This window comes from Kogia breviceps, chromosome 4 (assembly GCF_026419965.1).
Source record: "Kogia breviceps isolate mKogBre1 chromosome 4, mKogBre1 haplotype 1, whole genome shotgun sequence".
NCBI lineage: Eukaryota > Metazoa > Chordata > Mammalia > Artiodactyla > Physeteridae > Kogia > Kogia breviceps.
Window position 1 is genome coordinate 116,713,241 of NC_081313.1, and position 21,455 is coordinate 116,734,695.

A 21,455-nucleotide genomic window follows, 5' to 3' on the forward strand; every position below is an offset into this window, starting at 1 on the left:
TTGCTTTTTTAAAAATATTATTTATTTATTTTTGGCTGTGTTGGGTCTTCATTGCTGCACGTGGGCTTTCTCTAGTTGTGGCAAGCAGGGGCTACTCTTCGTTGAGGTGCACAGGCTTCTCATTGCAATAGCTTCTCTTGTTGCAGAGCACAGGCTCTAGGCACACGTGGGCTTCAGTAGTTGTGGCTTGCGGGCACTAGAATGCAGGCTCAGTAGTTGTGGCGCACGGGCTTAGTTGCTCCGCGGCATGTGGGATCTTCTAAGACCAGGGCTTGAACCCGTGTCCCCTGCATTGGCAGGCAGATTGTTAACCACTGCGCCACCAGGGAGGCCCCTGCTTTGCTTTTTAACAACATGGAGTGCTTGATCAAGTTATAGTTGGAACAGTCTCTTTTGGTAAAGCTACATGATTTTGGATACTTGCATGCTCTGTTACTGGCCAGTGGTCAAAGGTAGCGTTGTCCTGCTAGTTTCTACACTTTGGGTAATATAAAGATTTGGAAAGAGGACTCTTGGGGTGGGGAGCAGCAGGGAGGTCTATAGAGAGAAGGATGTGGTGGTCAGAGAGAGGGGCCCATGTTCTCTGCACTGACCTAGCAATTGAGGCGTTCCTTTTCTACTTCTAACAGCTACAGTATTCCACTTTTCTAGTCATTCCTCTTCGCCTCAACAAGTAATTTGGAGCTCTAGGTAGGTTGTCAGAAGAAATGAATTGTTTCTAACCTACAGTTGGAATGCCTGTAAACCGCCCCTTGTCTGTAATTAGAGTGAAACTGTGGCTTTTGTCTTAGTCTGCTGTACCATACCCATTAACACCCAGTGGCTAGGTTTTAATAGAAGAACTTTCTTCAGTTCCTAGATCTTCTGAATTATGAACACATCTTTCCTTCCTTCCTACTCAGGAATAGCATCTTTATTACCCCTGCAGAAAATTGTCACTCATGTTAGGCACCCATCTCCATTTCATTCCCTTTGTGAAACAGTCTTTATTTCACATGATGGGTTATTCTGGTGATTGTGATGGTAGAGAAAGCAGATTTTTTTTTCCCATTTAAGCAAAGCACAAATGGTTACTCAACGTAATATCACTTAAAACTTTTTCTCTTACGTTTATAACTCAACAGATTGGTAAATCCAAAGGAACTGTTATAATCACTATATGGGACATACTGTATTAGTATTTCAAAAGTTTATTCCAACCCATTTCTTCTTTTATATTCTAAAACATCTTCATTATGTTTGATGAGATAGATCCACAAGGAGATAGAGATACCCAAGTCCAGTCCAGCTTTCAGCCAGTGAGGTTTGTCATCTGGTAGCTCCCAAATGTAGAACTTGGAGCATGCTAAAAAGCCATTCAGGATCCTGGCCGGGGCCAGCAGCCTGGAGAGGGTGGAGAAAGCAGACTTTTAATATGGGAATAACTATGAAGGCAGCAAACTATCAGAATATACATTCATATCCATCCAGGAAGAGAAAATAGACTTCCTTTGGGACACTCCTGGAGCCTGTTTGCTGTTTCATCATTCCTTTGTTGTGCGTGCGCTTAGATGAAAAGTGGCTCTGAGTTCTCTGTACCAAACAAAAGCCTTCCTTAAAAGCTTTTTCCTAACCTTAGCCCCAGCTGGTATAAGTGGTTGGTATTCAGGCACCTCTGAATATTTCCAGGGATATTCAGAGGTGCCTGAATACAATTCCTGGGATGGACTTAGAAATAATGAAAACCGGCCATGGGATCACTTTCTCAGGGCAATCCCAAAACACATCCATTCCCCCATTGTTGCCATATTTTACCCTAGTCAATATAAGTGGCAAAGCTCAAAGCTTGGGACTGACTGTAAAGCCTTTAAGGCCTTTGGTCTCAGTGGCTGAATGTGTGACACAGTCACGAGCCAGCTTTGCCCTTTCTCAGTGCCTGCTCCTGGGCTGATTGAAGAAGAGGCAGAGTCAGACATTTTTGTGACAATTGATTACTTTTCATCTTTGAATTTTTTGTGGAGCTGCACCTTAACCGGAGGCAAACTGTAGCCTGCCTCTTATCAGATGAAGAACTATATGAATGTATTAGCACCAGGATAGCACTTAATAGTTTTCAATTGAGTGGGGGTTTTGTTTGCTTTTAACCTCCTGTGTGAGTTGTTATTAATAGAATGGCCTTTTCCAGGACTGGGGTTCCTGATAACCCTACAATGTATATACAGTGAAAGCAAATGATTGATCACTTTTGGAAAGGCCAAGAAGTTGTTAACTGAGTGCCCAGGCCTCTGGTGACTGATGTCCAGAGAAGAGCAGCACCAGCCTCAGTCAGTGTGCCATGTTCCTTTTCAGACTTCTCCTAAGGATATGAGGGGCGACAGCAGCCATTTTCCCAGGAACCTTGCTCCTTGCCCTGAGCCACTTGTTCTCCTGTTTGAATTTCTTCCTAAGTACTTAAAAATCTTGACTCTTAAAGGATACTCCCCTACCCTAAATTGTAGGACCTCTAGAGAACTAGAGTGAGTAGGAAGGGTTTGGCCAGCTTTCTCACCTTTGAAGTTTTCCATAGGAAGTGAGTAGCTTTGAAAGCTCTAAAACTGCTACTTAGGCCTTCTGACTTGGAGGTTTCTAGAAACAGTACACAAATACAACCTGACATTTGGGCTCCAGAGCCAGCTCAGGGGTGAGAGATGTTCCATGATTGAGGTAGTTGGCAAATCTAGCCTACCTACCTGACAGGGGCATCTGGAGCTTCCCCCAGCTAATTAAGGGGCAATACTGGTTAGGTCCTTCTGGGCAGTCTCCCCCCACCTCCATTCCACATCTCTGCCATCTTTGAAAGGTGTGGCTGCTTGCAGGGTATTGCAGTAAAAGTTGAGGGGACCTGGCCTTGTTTCAGAGGCGCCCAGGACTTCCAGTCACCTGCTGCAGTGTAACAGAAGGAACCAGGGGAACAAAGACTTTCTCAGACCTGCCAGAGAAGTTGAGCTTTTTCAAAGGATGGTTCCAGTTCATCTAAGCCTGGCCCTCCTTCGGAGGGCACAAAGAGAAGGCATAAGACAAGGGGTAAAGGGGAGGTTCTGGTGCATTGCAACAGGTTATGAGGCAAGCACTGTTGCATGAGTGTGGGGTTTTAACCTCTAAGCTGGAGAGAAAGGACACTTGAAGTTTTGGACGTAAATTTTAGGAAGAGGGGCAGAATTCCTTTGTGATTTCTCCTTTGACACACTGTGTCCCTGGGTTCCTCTGCTAATCCTGCCCCCTGCCACCTTCTGACTTAAGTAACAGTTGGGTAGGCTTAAGTTTCTATGCCCACAGATGTAGGAGGTGACTGAAGTGTATTTGCTTGGGTAGGGAGCGAGCTGGTATCTGAGTGGATGCTAGTGCCTGAGTTGCCAGCAGAGGGCAGTGGTGACCTATAGCTGTAGCAACCATGAGGTAGGTGGTCAGTAAATCGGCTTGGACAGAACCTGGGAGGGGTTTGGTTGGCGTGGGGAGGCCTGTTTGGGTTTGACTTTGTTTACGGTTTATCCAGAACTGGATGGCCCAGTGTCTAGTTCATTATGCTCCATCATAGCCTTAATCACAATGAGGGAACAGATTAATATTCTAGCCCAAGGCCTGCCAGAAGTGTCAAGCCACCAGCTCCCCATTTCCCTCACCATTGGTATAGTAGCTGTATACCTGTGTGTGGACAGGTTCGTAGGGACCAGGCCAGGGCCTTTGCCCACCTAGCTGCAGGTTGCATGGGGACAAAGGCCTATCTGTTGCTTCATGTGAACAAGGGGATCTCATATTTATGGCACTTCTCTGTCTGGTGCCCACTGTTACCTTTCCCCAAAGGCAGGCAGTCTCTGAGGCTCTAGCCAAGTAGCCCTGTCTCCTTTGCCTGCCTACCTACTCTGGGCAACCAGAACATGACTTTTCATACCTGAGGGGTGGAGGGCTGGGGACAGGAAGAACAGAGCTGGGGGCTCGTGATAGGGCTTGGGAGATGTTCTTCCCTTGTCCTTTTCAATCTTATCTTGTATGTTGGGGCCCCAGACTCCCCAGTCTTCCAGCCCAACAGCTGTGAGCCTCCAGGGCCACTACCCGGAAACCAGCTGCCTCTTCTTGGGGAATTCTTTGAAATTCCAGGCTCGGCCATCTGGGTATGCAAATATCTCCAGATTTGCTGAGCCCGCCAAGTGGCTGCACCCCAGGCTGAGCTGTGAGAATTAACTGCCACTACCCCCAGATGGGGAAAACTGCCTAGGGGCTGTTGGTGCATGGAACCTGCGCTTTCACCTGCTGAGAACTCTTTAAGAGTGGGAGAGAGAGGAGTCCTGGGGGCTCCCCAGGTTCTGCTCTAGTTACTAACTGTATAAGGGATTTTTCATCCAAAGGGTGAGTTGGGAGACCCTTGGGGGCCCTTCCTGGAGTGTAAATCTCTGAGCATAAGAAAGTCCCTGGAATATGGAGGGAAGCCTTGGGTCTAGCGTGGCTAGAAGGGTGGGGGCTATCTGCAGGGAAAGCTCCTGGCTTCCTACCATGCTAGATTCAGGCAGTAGAGCTGGCTTAGGCAGCCCAGAGTAGGCCCAGCAGTCCAGGCCCCAGAATGCCTTGCTTCCTCCCAGGCCTCCCCCTGGGGCTGGTTATCTGGCTGTAGCAGGAGGAATGTGTGCTTTGAGTGGGGAAGGGTGGGGGGGCAGGGTCAGGGCGGAAACCTGGGAATGTGGACTCCCTGCCTGTCCCTGTCCCTGTTGGAGGGAGGGAGCCATGGAGAATGTGGCTGACAGCCCCAGGCGTGGGAGAGTGTAGGCCTGCTTGTATGTGTGAGTATGTGCAGGAGGGGGCTGCCCATGTGTGTAGGAACGTGTGAGAGAATTGTGAGCATGGACATTCCTTAGTGTTTATGCATATGGGTGTGAGCCTAAACTGTGTAGCTTTTGAGGAACAGAAGTTGAATCTGTATTTGAATCACAGGCCCATGACTTTTCAGTTGTATATTCTTGAGCAACTAATATCTCTCTCCTTTGCTTGGTTTTCTCATCTGGAAAATGGGCACTTGGCCCAGCCTGGCCCATAGGCAATGCTTGGTGGAAGATGGCCTTATCAAATTAAAGGGTTGCAGCTGTGCGTGCTTATGGATTCAGGGAAGTAGCCCTGGGTAGTTGGACATTTTTGCTGAACTCTTATACAAGCCAGATGATTTTGAGCAGGACCAGCTCCTGGGACACCCAGGGACTTGGGGCAGGCTGCCTGGGCCCCTTTGGGGCCTATGCCTTTCATACCCACTTGGCAGGGCCTGCAAGAATGTGCCTAAAAACAGAATGGGTAGGCATTTAGATGGATATGCCTGGCCAGCCTGTGTGCGCCTGCACAGAGTTTGTGTCCCTCTGTTTCTCTTGGGGGACAAAAGGGGAGCTCAGCTACCCTTTTCTGGTGAATAAAAGCCTGGAAGGGGATGTTAGGAAGAGCTGCCTCCAGCCATATGGGAGTGGGGATGTGGAAGGAGGCCAGACCTCTCCCAGCTGTTTCCCTGCCCTACCTGAAGGATGAGAGTAAGGGATGAGACATGGGTGAGTGTAGCACTGCCCACAGCCCAGAATCCTTGCTTTCCCCCATTCTAGAGCACAGGCCACCTAGTGGTTCTGCGCTTTCTTAAAGAGTGCCTGTGTGTGCGTGCATGAGATCTCAAAGGGGGGCAGCCATTGGAATCTTGGATCAACAGGCAGGATTTGGGATCCAGGCACAGAGAGGCTGGGGAATTAGGCAGTGTTACACAGCCAGGCAAAACTAGGGAATGTTTGAAGTCTTTCTGGGTGGAATCTTTAGGGGGAGCTCCCTGGCTGCAAGGGATTCCTGGAAGTCCCTGGGAGGTCCCAGGCCTTAACTGGAGGAAGTGATGGCTACAGCCCAGCTGGCCCTACAACTGGAAGCACAGGAGTGGCCTGTAAGGGTGTGTTGAAGGAATGAGGGATCTTGGCCTTTTTCCTACACACATGTACCACTGGGAAATGATGGTGGTGAGGGGTGGGGTGGATTTCTGAGATCAGGGGCCAGCCCTCTTTCCTGCTTTAGACTTAGAACAGGGAGCGCTCTGGAACTGATGCCTCAGTTTCTGTACGAAAAATGGCGGAATGGAGAGAGACTGATCAGGGATGGTCCTTAAGGAGCTTTCGTCGGAGGTTCTGGACCTTATTTTAACTGAGAGAGCAGATCACTGCTGGGTGGGCGGTGCTTTGTGTTCTACAGCCTGTGAGAGTGGCAGGAAATGGGGCCAGTAGCTATGTACTAGTTGAGTTGTACCTCATGAGAGATTGGGGGTGGTTTCCCCACGGAAGTCCCAAAGTGTGTGTGGCCAGTGTGGCAGTGTACTAGGGGAATTGATATGTGTGGCCACTGTGTGAGTGAGTGCAGCAGTGTGAGTGGTTTGTGACACTTGAATTGTGTTTCCCAGGTGTGTGTAATGGCTGAACTAATTTTGTTGTTGGGATGAATCAGGTTCCTGGAGAGAAATGGACATATCTGGAGAGAGTGATGCTATTAAGTAGTTACAATCATTATATTGATATGACTTAACTAGTATACAGACATTAAAAATGATCCCACTACCCTCTGTGTTTTGAGTGCTTACCATGTGCTTGGCCCTGTGCTAAGTGCCTAACCTGCAGTAGCTCATTTGGTTCTGTCAGAACCCTGAGAGTTAATGCTGGTTTGCCTGTGCCACAATGTTTATTGTGCCATGTTATATTCTCGTTGGCAGATGTGATACAGCTGCATCTCTGTCTTACTTGCTGAAGTGCAACTTGTGGCAGTGTGGGGTCCTATTGTATACTTGGGCTCTCTGTACTGTTTTGTGTTGCCAATATGGGGCTCCACTGTGTTGTTCCATAGTTTAAGACCCAATTTGACAATGTTTTTTGAGGTGATGGTGTATGATTTGGCTGTGTGACTTTTTTGCTTTGTTGTGCAGCCAGAGTATGTAACTCCCTTCTGTCCTGTAGTTGAGACCAGCTAGTAGAATGTATGACTCATTTTGTGTCTTGGTGATGTGGGTGTCTAGTGTAGGGTCATTGGTTGTGGTGGTGTGAACTGGTTGTGTGATAGCGTGACTGGCTGTATTGTTATGTGTCTGTGACCCTATTGTGTGTGTCGGGGGAACCAGCCATTTGTTTGACCCCTTGACCTCCTGTCCTAACTTGTGTCAGAGACTGTTGTAGTGTGCTGTAACTCCGTGAGGTGAGTGTGATTCCTTGGTGGGGGCAGTGGCCCATAGTGGCCCATCCCTGTACAGATTGTGTGTCCGTGTGACCCCATGTGCCGCTGTGCCCCTTTTCGGATCTGTGTGTTGTCTGACCTCAGCCGCGTATGCCCCCACCCCTGCCAGCACCGCTGCCCCTCCCCCGCGCCGCCCGCCCGCGCTGTGCAGCGATCGATCGCCATTGATTGTCCCTGACGAGCTGCTCCACTTTCCAGCCAATGTCAGGAGGGGGGATCTCCGCCGCCCTGGCGGTGTCATTTCCACACACTCCCTGGGCTGCCGCCAGCGCGGGCACCACTAAGAGCCGGCCTGGATCGCCCAGAGCGCGGACCGGACCGCCCACGCTGCGCCAGGACGCCCGACGGAGAGGCCAGACCCCCGCCTGCCCGGCCTGCGGCCCTGCACCCAGACCTTCCTCCTTGGGTGGGTGGATGCTGTCGCTCCACCAGTTTGAGCTGGCCCCAGGGAGGGTGGGGGCACGGTCGGTCGGTGCGCCTGTGAGGCGCACCCGGGTGGGGGCGTGGGGGGCCGTTTCCGGCGGGCGGAGGCGCCTGCGGGCCAGCTTTGCCGTGGCCCAAACAGATGCTAATGATTTTCCGGGAGGCGCCGGTTATCTCTGGCCCCAGCCAGCCTGTGCTCGGGCTTGGGCCGGGCATAGACACCTCCCCACCGTCCCCCTCACCCCTGTGAGCCTTGCCAAATGACCACCTGGCCCCGAGTGGACAGTGGGGGTCGCAAGCTCCCTGGGGTGCCCCCAGAACTCTGGCTGCAAGGGAATGTTTGCTCCTGTCTACCCAAGATGCTGCTGCATCCTTCTCTGAACCCTTCCCAAAGCAACCCCCTCCCATCTGAACAGGGGAAACTGAGGCTCTGAAAAGCCCAACCCAAGGTCATGCTGACCCACCACCTGCTGGGCTGAGTGGATCACAGTCTCTCAAGGCCACCCTGTCGGGGACCCAGCCTTCTTGGTCCCCCTTTGCCCAGGGGCCAGAGCCAGTTTCCAGGCTCCCCGGTGGAAGTGCTGACGTGGCTTTGGGCAGCTGTCTGGGGCCGGGAAGCGGGGCAGATGTCACAGAGCCCAGGGGAGGAGGCGGCTCCATGGGGAGGGCGGGCAGGGCCTCTTGCCTGGCGAGACACGCCTCCTCCCCCTAGGCCTGGCGGTGTCTGGGACTGGGGCATAGCTGCTGCCCAGGCTGATCCGCCTCCAATTCTAGCCCCAGCTCCTCTGTGTGCCTGCAGACAAGTGCTGTAACCTCTCTGGTTCTCTTCCTCCCCTGTGGAGGAATATAACAGCACCTGCTTTGGATGAGTGTGAGCCTCAGATGAAAGCAGAGGTGTGCAAAGCCCCCAATCCAGTGCTGGACATACTGTTCCTGCTCAACATGTGTTAGCAATTATTATTATTGTCTTTGCAAGTGGGAATTTGGTGTGTCCAGGAGCAAAACGGAGTCCTGAGAGTGCCAGCTGGCTTCAGAGGTCATTCCAGCCAGCCTCCTGCCTTGGTGCCCCTGGCCCTCTGCATTTCTCATGCCTGTCTAGCTTTGTTTCTTCTCCCTGAAGTGTCAGCTCCCCTCAGCTCTGCCTGCTGCCAAGCTGCCCCCACCCCGTCTTATCGGTGTAGTTCCCTCCTATCTGGCCGCCACATTGGGTCCCTCGAGCAGCATAGCCCCCTGGGAACAGCAATCGATGGGGCGGAACAGCCTCCCTGACAGATGGACCCATGGAGGCTGGGCTGCTTCAGCAGAGCTCCCTAGGAAACCAGAGACAAGAGCCGAGCCACCATGGCTGCCTCCTAAATAGAAATGGGAGGAGGCAGAGATGAGGAGGAGGCCAGAGCTTCCAGCCAGCCCCATGCTGGGCCAACCCTCTGGGGATGGGTCTGGTGGGGCAGGGCAACCCCTATACTTTTGCACAGGCCCAGGTCGTCTTGAGGGGAGGGCTCTGTAGAGCTCGCTTGGTAGGTAGGATATGTCTGAATTCTAATCATGGGCAGGTGAAGTTTTGCTATCCCCATCCCCCCATGGGCACTTTTTCTAACAAGCCCAGAGGCTGGTGGGTGGGTGGGCAGGCAGGCGGCTTACCACATTCCTCAGGCTATAAGGGGCCTTTGAAGCCAGAATGGCAGGAGGACCTTCTCTGCCTGTTGGGGGTGGAAAATTATGAGCCTCAGCCCCTGTGAGTGTGTGTGGAGAATACCTCCTATCTCCTACCAGGCTCCCAGATTAGTCAGGGTCTTCTTCCCAGGGTTTCTCAACATCAGCACTATTGACATTTTGGGCCATTTAATTCTTTGTCCTGTGCATTGTAAGATGCTTAGTAGCAGTTGTGACAACCAAAAATGTCTCCAGATATTGCCCAGTGCCCCCTGGGAGGCAAAATCAGCTCTAGTTGAGAATCACTGGTCTAACCTCAGGACTAGCCCCCTGGGTTGGAAGGGGTGGCTAGGACCCCATGGGGATGCCATATATCCTCTTCAGTAGTGGAAAGGGAGGTTTCCATAAAGGCTCTGTCCCCAGCTGTCTCAGGCCCAGGAGGGTGGGAAACACTCTTCCCCCTCCCCATGGCCCCTGCTAGGTTGGAGGGAACCATGCTTGCCTGAGATGGCAGAGCATTTGGCGTCACTGCTCAGCTGCACCAGGCTTGGTGCCAACACCTTACTGCTGAGACTACATAGCATGGGGGCGGGGGAGCGGGGGCGTTTATGGGGGTACTCAGGCTGCCTGTGCGACCTTCTGTCCAGCCAGCTTGAGATGAGGGGAGCCCACATGGATGATCAGCCTCCTGCCTTCCCTTGGTGCCCTGGCAATGTCTCTGCTGCCTCCCTCTAGGCCAGTGTTGGGTTGGGAGTAGGTCTGGCAGGACTGAGAGCCAGTGGGGGCTACTGCCTGGAGCAGGAGGATTGTGGACACAAGTCCAGCGGGCCCAGCCAGCTGACAGCTGGGCCACCTGAATGTCGAGCTCTCCCCTTGAGGAAGGGGAGGAAAGAAGACACTGCGGGTTGGCTAAATGCTACCTGACTCCCCCCCCAACCCAGAAGCCCTTGAGCCTGAGGACTGGGGAGGGAGCTCCCTCTGGAGTCATCTCCCTCTTCCTGCTCAAGCAGTCAGGCAGGCATTGAGGTAAAGAAAAGTTTTCTAGAGCATAGTGTCACTTCTGGGAAGTCCCTACTTATGTCTAACCTACTTCCTTTCTTCCTGTAGCATCTGCCCTATCCTGGGCTGTGTGGTTCTCTGGCCAGGGTGTGTCCTTACTCCTGGGGAAGAGAACCCCATGGGGGAATTTTCAGTCAAAATAAAGGTCAACTGGTCCTTGTGTGGGTAGAGGGATGAGGGTGCCTAACTGGGCTCAGCTTAGGGGATGGAGAAGAGCACTGGTGCCAGTTGACAGACCAGGGCATACAGAGAGCAGGGTTTCCCCAAGACACATGGAACCCAGCACCAGCCTAGGGGGTCCTAGGGTAGGGGGGGAGGAAGTGGCTGGGAGGTGGGCAGTGGCTTTGTAACCAGAGATGGGCCGTTGACGGTATGAGGCAGCAGATTGGAGCTGGAGTTTAAAATAGTGCCTCGGCCTGGCCAGGATCGGGTTCGGGTCACCCACAAGGCAGTGTGGCCACGACCATCCGGCTCGGGTTTCTTGCCACCCTTGATGATTTAATGGAGGAGGGGGCTACCCAGGCAGATGGGCCTAAGAAAGGGGGTCCAGGCACTGCCACTTACAGTCCCCTGAGCAGGCTCTTGCCTGTCTCCTTCATCGTCCACACCCACCCCCACGGGACAGATTGCCCCAGCTGCATCCTCATGCCCTCCCTCCTCTTCAGTAAATATTTGACACCAACTGAGGACCAGGTACTTGACAGAGCATGGAGATGAGTAAGGCCTTGACCTTGTCTAAAGCCCAGGAGTTTTGGTCCCCAGGAGCGTACACAAAGGGGGAAGGTGATAAGTATTCAGCAGAGACCCTCCACTGATGTCCTAGCCTCAATCCTGAAAGTCCTAGGCATTGGGAAAGGAAGAGGCAGAAAGACCCCCACAGGCTGCAACAGAGGAGGGTTAGACCTCAAATAAGCCTTCCAGTGAAGAAATGGATTATGGCTACAATGGAGAGGGGAGAATGTCTTCTCAAAAGCTAGTGAATTCCTCAGGGTTGTCCACTCCCCCAGTGTTCCCTGGCCTGCCCCTCCCCCAAGGCAAAGCCCTCAGACATAGATCTGAGAGCACATTCTGGTCCTTCTCTGTCCAAGTAGAGTGATCACTTCCTCAGGCTGACCCAAGCAATAGGGCAAGGGGCCAGGGGATATGGGGGTGGGGGTCCCCTCTTTAGTTTTTTGAGGGAAGTAGCTCTAGCTCTGCCATGTCCCATTTTGCTGTTAGAAAGTGGGAAAAAGCTACTTCAATCAATAAAAAGTTCTAACCATAATCCCTTCTGCTCCACTCTCCCTTGCCAGAGAGTCTGGGCCCCTAGGGGCAGTAACAACCTCTGGGCAGTGGCCCTTGAGACCTGGCAGGTAGGGTTTCTCCCCACTTTGCCCTCCTTCCCCAGCCATGAGTCTGAGGAGGTGACCCAGCAGGCCAAGCCAGCTCAGGGCCAGATCTCTCTCTAACTGGAGCAATGGCCATCTCTCCTGACGGAGCCCACATATATCTAAAAAAGCGTCTTGTATATCTTAATGATTTCTCAACAGCCCCTGATTGAAGCATGCCCAATTTAGCTGTGCCGTAAGTAACTTTTTATATTTCCTTGGGGAATCATTTCATTTATGAATCGTTTCTGAATCTACAATCTCGATTAAAAGTTGATTTTTTTTTGGTCTCTGTCTCCTCGGCTTCTGAGATGCCTCCCTAGCGAAAAAGGTGGTAGCACCATCAGTACTCCCTCCTTAGCCCATCTGGGTCAGGAGAGTTCTTCCTGAGGTGTGGGGGGAGCAGCAGCCAAGCCTCCCCTGTGGTAGCACCTGGGGCTATGTGACCTGAGGGGGAGCTGCCCTGGAGGAGGGGCTTACAGAGAGGTTGGGGGCATTGCCAGTCTCCTGCCCATATACCCTCCCCTACCTGCCTCATATCAGCCCCAGCTACAACCAGTGTTACACTGGGGGGGATTGTCCCGCCCATTCTGGCTTTAGGGTGTCTCCTCACCTTTAGTTTAGGAATTTAAGAAGGAGACAGAGAACCCTTCAAGGGTTCAGCTTGAGAGCACAACGGGTTCAAATCCTGGCCCTGCTCCTGTACAGCTGCCACAGCCTAGGTAAGTCACCTCTCCTCTCAGCGCCTCAGTTTCCTTATTTGCAAAATGAGAATGTGATTGCTAAGCAGATTACCAAGGAGGTAAAGGGTTTAGCACAATATCTTCAGAAAGGCAGCCTTTATTATTTCCCTTGGGGAACCCCAGCACCAGGAAGCAGGGTTGGAACAATGCTGAGGGTCCTATCCCCATTCTGAACAGTATCTAATTCTTTTCCTCAACCCATTCATTATCTAGTCCTGGTGATACCCCTTGAGGTGAAGTGGGTGGGACTGGCATAGTTATCTCCCTGAGGATAAGGGTCTGGTGGGGTTGGGACTTGCCCAGGGGCTGCCCCAGGAGGCCCACCCAGAGCTCCTGACTCTCTCCTAAGAGGCAAAGGTCAGGACTACAGTAGGAAGGCTGGAGGGCTAACTAGGGTGAGAAGCTCTGAAGAGAGAAGGGCCTTCCCCTTAGACACCGTCACCATCTGCCCCCACCTCCCTCCAGATAGTTGGGGGAGGGATTTGTCCAGGTGCTGCGACCTCTGGCTCTGACCTCTAACCTCTGACTCTGGCCTCTGGGGGGCTGGTGGGCTCTCTAAGCGTCAGAGTCACAACTGGGGGTGGGGCTGAGGGGACCCAGCAGCAGAGGCTGCTCTGGGAGTTAACGATTTACGAGGGGCCCCTTCCTGAGGCCTCCCTCCTCACAGGCCCAGCAAGGCAAGCAACCCGTGACTGCCCAGGTGGCTAGACACAGAACCAGTCCCGCCAGTTCAAAGAGCAGTTCATCCTCGGCCTACCCCCAGGCAACTGCCTGAGTACCCCATTCTCTGGAAGAGGAAGGCAAAGTAGGGTTTGGTAGATAGGGTGTGGTCTGAGGAGGGAGGCTGGGTCCTGTTTTCCAAAGTCTCAGTGTGAGGGGCATTTAAGACCCTGCTTTGCCTTCTGGAGTCACATCTGTGAGGGGAGGCCTAGCCCCACCTCTCCACTCCAACAACTTTTCTCCGTATCACCCCACCCTAGCCTGCAGGTCTTGGGTAGAGAACTTTCTGGCCAGGCTTCTGGATGCCCAGGGCACACCACCACCGGCCCCCCAACTTTGGGCCTGGTCTGTGGCCTCCAGGTTTGGGATGCTGTGTCCTCCCCTCCCCCAAGGCCCCTTTCTGTTACCTTGCAGGCCCTCCCTCTTCTTGACCCTGAGGCCATGGAGCCACAGCTTTGGCCTCTGGGAGCACACAGTCCCGCTTCCTGTTGGAGAGACAGTTGAACCATGATTATGCCTAGTGAAGTCAAGAGTTACTGTCAGGGGACTTCCTGGTGGCACAGTGGTTAAGAATCCGCCTGCCAATGCAGGGGACATGGGTTTGATACCTGGTCCTGGAAGATACCACATGCCGCAGAGCAACTAAGCCGGTGCGTCACAACTACTGAGCCTGCGTGCCTAGAGCCTGTGCTCTGCAACAAGAGAAGCCACTGCAATGAGAAGCCCGCACACCGCAACCAAGAGTAGCCCCTGCTCCCTGCAACAGAAAGCCCAAAGCCTGAGTGCAGCATTGAAGACCCCACACAGCCAGGGAGAGAGGGAGGGAGGGAGGGAGGGAGGGAGGAAGGAAGGAAGGGAAGGAAAGGAAGGAAGGGAAGGAAGGGAAGGAAGGGAAGGAAGGGAAGGAAGGAAGGAAGGAAGGAAGGAAGGAAGGAAGGAAGGAAGGAAGATCTTAAGAAAAAAAGAGTAAGTCAGGGGCATGACGGATGCCCCCAACTGTCCCCTGAGTTCCCTGGGCCTGGCAGAGCATGGGCTACTTCTGGTTGTCTGGCACATGTGTAGCTGTGCCTGGGTGCAAGCAGAAATACAAAGTGTGAGTGTATGTGTTGGCCTGGTCTCTGCTCCCTTCCAGCCTCACCCCAGAGTCATTTTATTCTGGGACTGCAGTCCCCCTTCTGCCTGCCTCCCTTCCCCACTGTTTATACAGCTCAGGGCCAGTCTGGGCCACCAAACTGACTTCTTAGGGATGGCTGGACCTTGGCCTCCTAAGAAACAGATCTAGCTTTTCTGAAATTTCCTTCTAGTTTCACAGTTCTCTTGTCCCTTCAGAGGTCATGGGGGCAGGGGTGGGGCCGAAGGGCCAGTGGTCAGTATGTGAGGGCTGAGACCCCAGAGGCGTGGGCGGGCCCATGTCTAGGCAGTCAAGCTTCTCTATTCCCCTGCCCATGTTTGCACCCCCAGCCCTGCTCTGGAATTTTGGCCAAGGTCACAGTCCAGTGTGACCCCACTGGGCATCATCCTGTACCCTGCCCTGAGGCAGGGCTCCAAATGCCCTGGCTCTCATTTTCTGTGATACAGATGCTGGAACTGGGGCCTCAGGAGAGGCGTAGGCCAAGCTCTGGGTTGGCGGTCTTTATTGGAGACTAACTCCCACACTCTTCATGCAGCCATTCCCAGTCACTGGATGTTTAATTAATGACTGACATTAGCTGATAGATGGTAGTCATGGAAAAGGTAGATTCCCCCACAAAAGGCAGGGGTTTAAATCTGGGTTTTGCTACTTTGTAACATTAAGCAGTTGTCTTGAGTCCCAGGATAAAATAAGCATATTCACAGAAAACAATTAGTGTGGTGCCAGACACATAGTAAGTGCTCAGAAAACTGTTGGCTACAGTCCTTACTACTGGTACCCACTTAGTGCCAGGCTTCAGGCCCAAAGCAGGTAGGAGACTCTCCCTTACCCTCAACAAATTTTCGTGGGTGGTAGTAGTGAGGGGACAGGGAGACAATGAGCAAATAAAAGCTATTTCTGTGCAGTTTGGTCACTGTGGCCATAGGAGGGGACAGATGAGGGCCCCCAAAGCCAGGCCACAGAGTACAATTGTTCAGTGCATGCACTGCAAAAAAGGCACCTGGCCAAGGGGTCTAGAAAGACTGGAAGACAGTTTATGACCTGCTGCCAAATGGGGATACCTATATCTGCCAAAAAGTGGTAGCTTTTTCTAATTTGCACAAAGGCTAATGCTGGCTCTGTAGATATAAGCCAAACTGAGGCGGGGAGTAGAAGTCAAAGAAGGTTCCCAGTGGAGTGATACATGCTCTTGGGCATCATTGAGGGCTTCAGGAGGTGAGCTTGATTAAGGCCCTTCTGGGTAGAGGGAACAGTGCATGCAAAACCACAGATACTTGAAGGGAAGTTTTGAGGTGTCTGAGGGAACTACCAGTGTTGAGTGGTGTTGGTCAGCAGGGCTCAGGAATTGCAGGGAAGAATAGGACCAGTTAGGGAAGCCAGGCCAAGTTGGGGAAGGGGCTTGAGCTGAGCCCTATGGGCTCTGAGGAGTCACTACAGGATGAGGAACAGGTGAACCCCAGGCAGATCTGTATGTGAGGAGCCTCACTAGGATAGCAAATCTCTGAGGTTAGGAAAACAACTTTGGTGCCAGTCTCATGTCAGTTTTCTCATCTGAGAAATGGGGACAATACTACTACTGGGGCTGATGTAAAGATTAAATGAGATAAGTTACCTTAGCTATTTAGCTTAATGCCCTGCTCAGGGTAAGGGCTTTGTAAATGCCAGCTATGGATATTATAACCAGGACCAGGAGAGCAGGATCCAGGATACTGGACTGACACATTCCTACCCGGAAGACAGGGCATGTGGGTGCAGGGCCCTTCTCTCCCCAACAGGTACTGGAGACTTAACGGAATTTGCTTCCTGACTCTAAGCTGATTGATTGAATAGCAATATGAAACTCCAATACTCATTTTTGGAGGGATTGTGAACCAGGATCCCTTTACTTCTTCTTGTGGAAGGGGCCTGGGGTGGGGATAGTCTCTCCCAAGGCCAGAGACCTCCCGCCCAATCCTTCCTGGGTGTCTCCCCCTTGTCTTACTTGTTATGGTAGAGAGTTCTATGTGGATGGTTTGCACATGGCATTTCCTGTTCATGTTGCATTTTCCATGTGGACAGTTCTGCCACTCTCCTCTCTGGTTCCTACCTGGGGTGGATAAGTGAGGATCTGGGTCTCCCTCCGCTTCTTAATTTCCAGGAGAAGGGGAAGACTCCAAGATCCACTCTCTAAACTAGGCCAGGCATATGCCAACACCCCTTCCCTGAGAAAGTCACCATTGGTATCACCTGACTCATCTCCATTGCAGCCTGCAGCCCCTTGGGCTTTGCCTTCCTGAGATGGGGAGGGGACAGAGGTCTTGGGGGAAAACAGTAGATAATTAATAGTAATTCCCTAAGGTGGAGCTACTATCCCCCCCCACCCCCCATGGATTTCAGCATGAAGCTTTTTTCAGGTATGCAGGGCCTGATTCTGCACTCACCCTAGGCTTCAGAAGCCCTGAGGACTGAGTTTCATTTCTTGGGTCCTAATCCTCTGAGGCCTGCTGCTAACTCCTGGGCAACAGGTCCCACCTCACAGTTTGGGCCTCAGCTTCCCCAGAAAAGGTAGATAGTGGTAGGCTAAGTGTTTGCAGATCCTTGAGCCTCTAGGCCTGGGACCCTGCTTCCTTTCGCCTTGTATGGTCAGTGCCTAACACTGTACCATACCTGACACTCAGGGTGGGGCCCAGAATGTCTATCTTAAGCATTTTAGGGGTGATAATCTGGAGGTGTTCGTTTGTCTTAAAACTGTTCTCAGAGCAAGTACCTTCCTTTACTCACATGGTACGTTTGGTGTGGCTTTGAGGAAGCTTGCTGGACAGGAGAGGAGAGGCTAAAGGCCTCCCCAGGGAGCCATTCGTTGACACACAGTTAAAGGAGGACACTTCTTAGCTTTTGTGGAAGGGAGGGGGTGTCCAAGAAATGGTCATTCCCTGTGACCTGGGAGGTCAGGGCAGGTAGAGAGACAACACATTCCAGATGAACTCTGCCCTCTGACACCTCCCTCACACTCCTATCCCCTGGCAGGGTCAAAGTCCCAAAGCCAAATTTAGAAGTCTTGGAGGGTGGGCACCAGCGGCTGTTCCCATGAGACCCAGGCCCCAGGCCCTCCAACACCGAGGCAGGCGGCACAGAGGAGGAAACAGCGAGGTGGGAGCTAGTTTTGCTTCTTCCACCGAGACTGCTCCAGTGACTGGAGGCACCGGGTTGCCGCAGTTAACTCCCTGTTATCTGGGTCCCAATCGTTCTCAGGCTGTAATGTTTAACCCTAGGCAGACTTCGCAAACCGTCCTGCTCCTTTCCTGTTAGGGTTTCTGGTCTGGGGGCTGTTTTCTCTGTCATGGAGGCAGCACAAATCCACCCCCACGAATTCCACAGAATTGAAGAAACTTTCTACTTTGGGATTATATGAGTGAGCCTGGGTCTCGCTCTGTGGGTCCCTTAAGTGGTGAGAAGACGACATCTGCAGCTTTAGGATTAGCCCAAGCTGGGCAGATGGAGGGGGCACTGAATGACGGCGAGGATATGCGGGCCCAAATCTGTACCCGCTGGGCTTTTGTTCTCTCTTTCAACCAGTGTCTGTTGAGCGTTTCTCTGTGCTAGGCACTGTTTGGGGCTCAGAGTTCACAGGCCACGGTCTCAGGGCACCACAATGTAGTCGCTTTAGCTCCAGGACTCGGGGTTTCGGTTGGGGCCAGCGTAGGTAACAAAATGTCCTTTCTCGGATCAGTTTCCTCATCTGTGTAATGGGGACAGGAACCTCCACCCCCTTTCTCCCGGGTAACTAGAGCCCACCGAGTCCGGGAATGCACTCTGGGAAGGGTGCAATCTTTGAACATGCGTGTAGCTCCAAGAGTGCTCGGCTATGAGTTTTCGGCCCTACGCGCACCTGAGCTGAGGGGCGCGGCCAAACCCTTCCTACTGGTCCTTGTAGCTTCGCGGCCGGCTGGAGAGAGGGCGCAGAGGGATGGCGGATTTCCCCATAAGGTGCGTCTCCAAGCCCATGCACTCCTCACAGAACGGGAGAGGTCCTCTTATTTTTTGTAAAGTTGCAGAAAAAGAGGTGAAGACGGGGCGCGCCGGGGAGCTCAGCCTGGGCCGACCTCGGCAGAGCGCAGGGAGCTTGAGGCGCAGTGGCTGCGGCTCTGGCCTCAGAGCCTGCGGCGTCCAAGTGGCCAGAGCTGCGTCGGGAGGGAGGCGGAGGGAGGAGGGAGGGGAACCGAGGTGGGGGGGGGAGGAAGGAGGAGGGAGCTTTGAGTCCGGTCCGGGTTTTGCCGGCAGCCCCCGGGCAGCGTTCAGAGCTCCTGCCCGGGCGGGCGCGCGGCGGCGGCGGCGGCAGAGGCGGCGGAGCCTGAGCGGGGATGTAGAGGCGGCAGCAGAGGCGGCGGCGGCGGCGAGAGCAGGCGCCCGAGCCGAGAGAGAAGAGCGGCCGAACCCTGTTCCCCGAAGCCGGGCCCCGCGTCCCTGCCCTGCCCAGCCCAGCGCCCAGCCATGCGCGCTGCCTGCTGAGTCCGGGCGCCTCACGCTGCGCCCTCCGCCAGCCGCTCAGCGCTACGCTTGGGGGTGATTAGTTGCTTTTTGTTGTTTTTTAATTTGGGCCGCGGGGAGGGGGAGGAGGGGCAGGTGCTGCAGGCTCCCCCCCCTCCCCGCCTCCGACCAGCCGCGGCGGCGTGACTCCGGCTCCGGACCCGGGCACGGCGGGCGGCGCGGCTGGAGCGGAGCGCACCGCGGCGGCGGTGCCCAGAGCGGAGCGCAGCTCCCCGCCCCTCCCCTCCCCCTCGGCCTCGCGGCGGCGGCGGCAGTGGCGGCTTGGACGACTCTGAGAGCCGGTAGGTGTCGGGCCACGGCCCTCCCCCGACCCCCCCCGGAGGCCGGCCCCCTCCCCTTCCCCGCCTACCTCCCTCTCCTCCCCCGGGGCCGGGTGCGCGGCCGGGGCCGGAGTTCGCTGCAAGTCTGCGGAAAGTTTGGCGGCGCGGGCTCCCCCGAAGTTCAGGTGCGGAGAGCCAGGGACGGGAAAAGAGGGGTCCGTGTTTGGGTGTGGCGGGGGGCGCCCGTAGTCTGAACCTCGGAGCCCCGGAGGCTGGGAGCCCTAGCTCCGTTGATCGCTCGATGGCCTCTTCTATACTCAAGCCTCCCCAAGCCGCAGTCAGCTCGGTCGCAGATCACTGAGTTCAGACAAAAAGAGGGGTTTTAGGGTCGGGGACGGCGGCTTGGGCGCCATGGATTGGGGTCGGGGCTCTCCCTGAGGGGTACGGTCCCCTCCCCAAGTACTTGCGCTTGAGGGCACAGGGGCGGCGGGAGCCCGTGTCCTCACCTCTCGGTGTTGGGCGGGCGCTCCGCCTGCGGGGGCGGCTGATTGGAGATCTCCGGCGCGCACTCCCCCCAACAGACCCCATTCGCAGCCCTGTGTTTTGGGGGCATTACTGCTCTAAAGCCCAGGACGACGCGTGGCTGAGTCTCCCCCTCCACTTGGAGGGGGCGGTGGCCACTTCTACATTTCCCCTGCGGCTCCTCGCCCCCGCTGCCTGCGGGGTGCCTGGCGGGCTGACCAAGTTTGACCTTTTTTTTTTTTTTTTTTTCCGTCGAAGTATCACCCCCGACCACCACTGTTCTCCGCGGCCTCTTTCTCCCTTCCTCCCTAGCCTTAGGGAGTCTTTCAGGCTGTCTCCTGAGCCCCGCGTGGCCAAGCAGCATGCAAAGCCAGGGAGGGAGAATGGGGGTGTTCCTCTAGCTGCGGAGCTGTGGGAGGCGGGTGTCCCAGGCGCCTGCTTCGCTGCTCTGGCCCCAAATTTACCCGTGAAGTTTGGCCCTGAGCCCCCTCCTCTCTTCTAATCCCCAGAGCGAGGGGCCGAACCGCCGCGAGAAGAATGTGTTAATTTTCTTGCTGGGGGAAGTTGTCCTCGCCTGTAATGGGCTGCTTTCCGGCGGGGAGCGCGGGGTGCGCCTGGCTTTGTTTATTTGTAGGATCAACAGAAAGTGAGTGACCCCAGTTTTTAAATGGGGGGCCGCCTCCGGGACCTGTCAGAAGAGCTGAAGCGCCCAATGAGGGAGCAAGATCGCTTTTTGGTCTCTCACCCCACCCCCACCCCCACCCCAGGAATCGGAAGGGGTGCGCGGAGTTGGGCTGGTGCCACGGGCTGCAAGGAGGAACCTTGCAGATTTGGGGGATTCTGTAGGGACTCATCCGGGAAGACTTGCTCCCTCCTCTTGTCTCCTGCGACGGGGGTCTGAAGGGTTGGCAGCCGCGCCCTGCTTTGCCCCCTGGACCTTGGGTGGTCTGAGAGTCGCGTCTTCGGATAGAAGGGGCTGAAGGGGGGGTTCTGGCGAGTCAGCCTCTTGACCTCCGCCTTTGCCTGCGCCGCGGGCGCTGTTCGGAGTCCTAGGTTTTGTGGTGGGCCCGGCCCCCCCGCCTCTCCGCGTTTGCGCAGGAAGCGCTGGGGAGGGGGCGTGTACGTTGGTTCGGCCCTCGCCCCCGCCGGAGCCGCCCCAGGGCGGCCGGCAAACAGAGTCCCTTTCAAGTTTTCCGCTGGGGCCGCCTGGCGGGGGCTGCGTGCGCGGTCGCTGCGGACTTGTTTGGAGCGCTATTTGAACGCCCGGCGCCACCTCAGCTGCCCCGGCCCGCGGGGGCGGGAGGCGGGGGGGCCGGGGGATGGCTGTCCATGTAACTGAGAGCATTTAAATTAGATGTTTTTAGGGGGCGTGCTGGCCTAAGCTTGCCCTGAGCCCCCTCCCGAAAGACCCTCGTACCCTAGATGCCAACCGTCTTAGGAAACCCAGGAACCCGAAGCCTCCTCCCAAACCCCTTTTTGAGAGCGATGCGGGGAGACTGAGGCCAGCGCTACCTACTACTGCGTAGTGTTGATTTAGCAGTTTCTCTGGATGAGACTCAAGCAAGAGCTTGGGGAGGGGGGGGAGCGGGTAGTGGCCCGCTCTGCAGCTGTCACCCCCTTCCCAGAACGGAAATTGTCCTCTCTCCTTGGGGAGGAGGAAGAGGGGGTGATTTTTGCCCTGGGAAGGGGTGGGAACAGCTGAAGGAGGTTGGCCTCTGAGTTTTCCGTCAGACCTGGGGGTCTCGGTAGAAGCCCACCGCTCCCACATGCCCACCTCCAATCCTGGCAGGATCTGGGGCTCTCCCAGGGA

At 54.5% G+C, this 21,455-nt stretch overlaps 1 protein-coding gene and 1 long non-coding RNA gene across 4 annotated transcripts in view; one reads left to right on the forward strand and one right to left on the reverse strand.

Annotated features, from left to right (window-relative positions):
• Window positions 1-33: 33 nt before the first annotated feature.
• LOC131755125 (uncharacterized) lies at window positions 34-19,776 on the reverse strand. Its single transcript, XR_010840246.1, has 3 exons — window positions 19,630-19,776; window positions 19,213-19,480; window positions 34-1,383 (listed from the first exon to the last, which is right to left on the reverse strand). It is a non-coding gene; the product is annotated as an uncharacterized lncRNA (long non-coding RNA).
• The window catches only part of CXXC5 (CXXC finger protein 5), a 34,333-nt gene continuing 31,110 nt past the window's right edge, over window positions 18,233-21,455 (forward strand). The window contains exon 1 of one of the 3 annotated variants that reach the window (XM_067031758.1): window positions 18,233-18,302. The gene's annotated coding sequence lies outside the window, so the exon portion shown is untranslated. Of the gene's footprint in view, window positions 18,303-18,984; window positions 19,145-19,222; window positions 19,309-21,455 lie in introns of those variants that run through there. The other 2 variants (XM_059061315.2, XM_059061316.2) reach the window with 2 other exon arrangements.